This window comes from Sebastes umbrosus, chromosome 22 (assembly GCF_015220745.1).
Source record: "Sebastes umbrosus isolate fSebUmb1 chromosome 22, fSebUmb1.pri, whole genome shotgun sequence".
In the NCBI taxonomy this organism is placed as follows: Eukaryota; Metazoa; Chordata; class Actinopteri; order Perciformes; family Sebastidae; genus Sebastes; species Sebastes umbrosus.
In genome coordinates, this window is record NC_051290.1 from 19,324,659 (window position 1) to 19,330,658 (window position 6,000).

The following is a 6,000-nucleotide window of genomic DNA, read 5'->3' on the forward strand; positions in this document are numbered from 1 at the left end:
ACAATTTTAATTAAGCCTATTAGTATGCTGACATTTGCTAATTAGCACTTAAAGGTCCAGTATGTAGGATCTGGTGATAGATATGTAGCGGTGACGTGAGGTGATTGCAACCAACTGAAGCCTCTCCCGTGTGCCAAGCGTGTTGGAGAGCTACAGTCGCTGACGCAAAAACGTGAATGTCCCTCTCTAGAGCCAGTTGGAGCAGAGCCAGAGTGTGTGTGTACGTGGGAAGCGAGTGGTGAAGCAAGAAAGAGAGAGTGGCGGCGATGGGAGCAAGTAACGTTATCGACTGCGGCCCAAGTGGGAAAGGTAACAGTTTTTGGTTTGTCCGTTCTGGGCTACTGTAGACACATGGCGTACTCCGTGAAGAGGACCTGCTCCCTACGTAGATATAAACGGCTCATTCTAAGGAAACAAAAACACAAACATTCTTATTATCAGTTGATTATACACTAAAGAAAACATACTTGATACTATATTCCATTTCTGCCAATAGATCCCCCTATTTGTTACACACTGATTCTTTAACACAAAGTAGCCGTGGCTGATGGGAGTGTCATTAGATTTGCCGGCATTTGGTCATAAACCATAAGAATTGGACAAACTGAAATGTGGAGATATGAAATTTTGACTTGATGGTGGCGCAATATGAAGAGTCAGGGGATCCCCAAAGTTATTACAATTCATCCTGAAGGGAACATAAACGTTTGTACCAAATTTCATGTCAATCTATCCAATCTTTCAATCAAAAATTGTCAATCTCATGTTGGCGCTAGAGAAAACGCGATAGGGTATCACCAAAGTAATTTGGATTTATCCTCCGAGGACCTTGACTGCCTGTAGCTACACAATTTAAATGGCAATGCATCCAGTAGTTGATGAGATATTTCAGTCTGAACCAAAGTGGTGGACTGACTGAACCACACCACTAGCATGGCTAAAAAAACCACTATGTGCAACTATAAATTATGGATTAACTGCACTTCAGGTCTCCATTTACCATTTACCAATCCAAATTTAAACAGAAGAAAATTAATATTTTTCTTTCAACTGCTTACAGGTAAAGAATCAGGACGGAAGACTCGACTTTAATCAGTTGTAGAGAGAAGGTACTGGTGTATTTAAGCCAGGATAGGTTTGAGTGTACTGGATGCAAGATTAGCCTGGACGCTAAACTTGGAATGATTAAAATCGTCATTGCTCGCATGCCTTTAGTCAACAGTACACACTGAAAAATCTACAGAAACTACAGGATAAAACACTCCACATCAACATTTTACATTAGACTGTTAAACTACATTTTGTATTAAAGTAGAATACATTATCTTAAGTAGATTTCTCTGCTGAGGTCATGAGCTTAGCTGGTAAAATCCAATCAATCTTTACCTTTTGCGACCTTACAGCATTTAACCATTGCAGGCCAATGCTATACGGAAGGACAAACAGGACAAAAGAGTCGTATTGATCTGCTCGCTCCATCCTTCATTTCACATTACTAAAAGCATGGGGGGGACAGCATGTGCAGTGTCGTCCTATGACCTTTAGTAGCTGAATATGGCGTTTAATATTTCATGGCTTTACATCCATGAGGTGTGACCACAAAGCAATGATCAGTTTGTTTTGGCGAATCCATGTGAAGGTTCAAGCGAACAACGACCTGACACTGGACTGGAGCACATTTTCTTTGGTTGTTATCTGTCATTGAGAAGTCTGATATGAAGGAGGACAGCATTGATACAGGATGTGTGCTGCATTATAAGGTTAATCCTTGTGTCAACAGCCACACAGCTGGGCTGACCTGCTGGGTTGCAGGGATGACGTTTTCGGGGTGGGGGAGTTGAAAAAGCAACGCTGCCAGTCTGGTTACGACGAAGTAGTGAGCTTGGGCAAAAACCAGATAAATGGGAGAAAAAAATAAATAAAAAAAAGTCGAAAAATGTTTCATGCTCTGATGTCATTAGGAAGGCGAAAGCAGAGCTGTAATCCTATTTTAATCGCAGTGGATTTATTAAACAGGAGCAGCAGGTTTAAATCTCAGCAGATTACACAGAAGGCCCAAGGAGATGTGGAGAGGGGGGTCGGAGAGGCTTGCATAATCAAGTGCACTTAAGTTGATATGGTTCATATTTGAGAACCGATTGAGAGGGAGGGGTCACAGGCGTCAGGGGACTCCTCCGAATGTGAGGAGCAAAGTCAGATGGCTAAATAAACTTTTTAAAGTATCTAACCATCATGAATTTATTGATATTTTGCTGGATTAAGATCTAAATTAAATATTCCATTGAGATGTCTTAGAATAATTACTTCTGACAAGATTAAGAGAGACTGCCTGCAGATGTTACTAATTATTTGGACTTGTGTGTGTGTGTGCCTAAGTGTCCCTTGGAGTCAGCGCAAATCTCCTTGGCACCCTTTGTAAAAGATTCTCCTGGAGAACGGGTTAATCCCAGGTCGCGTCACATCTGGACTTAATCAAATCAATCCCTAAACAGAACATGTAGAACAAGCTTCGACCTCTAGAGGTTAGCAGTAATAAAACGTTTCCTATCAAAAAAACAATGAGCGTATGGGGATGTTTGATATTAATGCTTGTCACACATTCACACAAAATATCTTGGAAAAATTATCAAATTTTCCTGCTCATGTGTGTTACTCAACATTAGGGACTTTACCTCAAAACGCTATAACAACACATGGGAACTGATAATAAATGCGCCTCTCTCACATACAGTATACTCTAGAGAGCAGTGATTCCCAAAGACTAGGTCTGGACCCACAGGTGGGTCGCAGGAGGTTTTATTAGGGTCGCCAAATAAATTTGTAGAATTTTTTCCATCGTCTTTAATTCAAGATTTGTATCTGTAGCACACCTTTAAGCCACAAGGGAGCCTGAATGTTTGTATTGTTGGCTGGACCGCAGAGGGCCAGCCCCTGAGTGATGAAGTTACGCGATTGTTCGGTCGAGTATCATGAGAGAGTTTCCTCATCGGCCGTTGCTCTTTCAAAATAAAAAAGATGGCGAACAGTCGAATATGCAACTGAGCCCGTCCAGCGCGACACGTCCGCCTCACGAAATTTGGACCAAGCTGTCAAACTAGGTGATCTAGTTCTAAAATGAAAGGACATTCAGCAGTGGCATGGCCTATTTCTCGCTTAAAATGTTTTCAGAAGTAGATTTTGGTGGATTGTTTAAGAAAGTTTACTACCAGGCTGCCATGTTGTTTTCTGTTTGAACCAACAAGCAGAAAAACCAGGGACCAATCAGGTGCATTTCATGATAGGGTATGTCACCGCTTGAACGACCAGTTGGATTTAACATTATAGACATGACCACTGACTATTTGTATAACAATTTAACTCACAGACTGACCATACATGGTACGGCCATACTCGGTTTTGACTGAGTCTTGTTCTAATTAGCCTACTTATAACATTGAATCTAATATGAAAAGCTAGCGTACATTCTGTTTTTTTTTTGTTTTTTTTACTGATGAAAGGAAAGAGCCTGTTAACTCCACCTAAATGTATTAATTTGGTCTCATTTATAAAGTGTTTAGCACGTGTATGTTTTCTATAGCACGTGCATAAAATGAAGTTGTGATTTATCAAACTTAAATCTCTTCGAAATGGCTGGTTTATCTATTAAAGATAATATAAGATGATGTGGAAATGGCAGTAAAAATTGTCAAGAACGTTCACATGAATTTGCTCTTCTCATGATTTATAGATAAGGCCTATTGTGAATTGGCTCGTGAGGGTTTGTCATATTTAAAAAGTGGGTCCCCAGAAAAAGGTTTTGGGAAACACTGGTCTAGACTAGGGTGTCTCCCACAGAACAAAAAGTTTGAATATTGTACCCGACTGCCCCAAGTTAACGCACCAATCGTAAGAGACTGGAGACAACATATTTACTGTACATATTAAATTATTATAATTCATTAAATTGTAAAACAACATTCCCAGGTGTACCGATTAGTCTACTAACAACAGCGCACAATAATGAACTTGTCACTGTCAAAAACCAGTTCCAGCCCATATGGAGTTCGGACTAAGTTAAGCATAAAAGCAGACAGTTAGTTTCATGCACTTAAAACGGATGCAGAACGTGCCAGCGCGCCGTACAGAGCCCTGTGTTGTCACTGAACTTTGCCTTTGCCAAATGCTTCGTCTCAAAAGGATGCCAAGCTCACCATCTGTTGGCTGAGATTGGCAAATGTCTGTTTGTGACACAGCACCTCTTTGATAGGGAGCCATTTTGAGCTATTTCTCTCATTTTTAGAGCGACGGTGTGTGCTGCAGATTCTATTACCTGGATATTAGTTAACAGTGGGCATGTACTTCTTGTTTTGCAAAGAAATGTTAAATATATTAAAAGGACTTTATGAAGATTATTAAAGCAGGATCGAGTGGACACTTTTAAAAAAATATAAGTATTATTGCAACAATTTTGACACTTTTTAGTCTCTTAAAAGTCTCTTCAAAAGATGACTTTTGATAAAGCATTTTGTAAAAAACAAAATATAGCCTTGGTCTAAACCAAAAGGAAAATATCTCCTATTAGTCTGTAACTTCTGACCACCATTGATTGTGTTTACATATAATTCATCAATACTGAAGGCAGCTGCAGGGCTGTTTACATTGACACTTAATAGAAGTGACCTTGTCAAACACAGTTCAACAAAGATTCTTTAGAAAAGTCATAATTCTATGAGCTCCTATTTCAATAATATAATTCGTTTATGTTAAAAGGGACTTTTCTGAAACTAACTTTGTGCCTACAGACAGATGAAAGGCCCCTCACAAGTTAAATTAAGAAACAAAACCGAAAATGTTTCCAGGATTGTTTACAATTACAGAGAATTAGCATGGGCATTTGCATCCAGACTTCCCAATGCCTCCATAAACAGTCAGATATCTTCAACTAGCATAGCACTGCTGCCATCTGCTGTACAATCCATGCATTGAATTGACATTGCAAATACCCCTTTTGGTTTACAGTCACTTACATTGCTCCTCGGTTAAAGTACCCATTGAGGATTTGGAGGAATACACTTTTGATAGGCTTTTTTTCATAGTGAACATTTCGACTTGTCAAGCAGGAAAAACACAGGTGCAGCTAACCACATTAATTAGGGTTCAGGTGTGCCAGTCAGCAGGCAAGTGAGTACAACACCATTGTTAACATTATTGGTTACACCTGTGCTTTTCCTGTTAGGACATGTCAAAATAAACTGTAAAAGGGCCCAAAGGTTTAAAATCAAGAGGTTTTACACACAGCCTCTCAGCCAAGAATGTTTCTTTGAGAATTTTTGGATATATTGAAACCGTTTGCAAAAGTGAATGGTGTAATTGTGTCAATTGGTCACCCCTTCTCTTCTTGTTTATCCCAGAACCTGAGTTAGATGTATCATTGCCTGAATTATTAAGATATTATTAAGAGACCACGTTCATAGTAGATTAGGTATTTGTTATCTATGATATTTAGGTTTTATTTCATCTTTTAATATTTCTTTTATAACCATTCATGCCATATTTGTTAGTTTTTATAGCCTACCGTAAAAACGGGGTGTTTAATTTGTTGCAGCCCATTCCAAGTTATTTCAAAATAGATACTCCTTTCCGATCTATTTACTATTATTATTGTTATTTCTTTTATCTATCTATTTATTTATTTATTTAATTTTTGTTTTCCCTTCTTTGGGATTATTAAATGTAATTCCATGTGTACATTACCAAACTTTCCGTGTGTACCACATTATCTCCATCACTACAAAGAGGAACAGTGGGGGTTAGGAAATACGGGTCTAGGATAACACTGTTTCAAACATGTAAAACACTGATTTCTTTATAGCTGTACTGCTTCAATGTACTTTTTGTGCCAATAAAATTCCATTAACATTAGATTCAATCTAACAAGCACATCATTACACATGTTGTAATTTGTTTCATACATCTGTATGTGTAGTAAAACCGAAACACCAGCAGGGAGCAGAATAACCC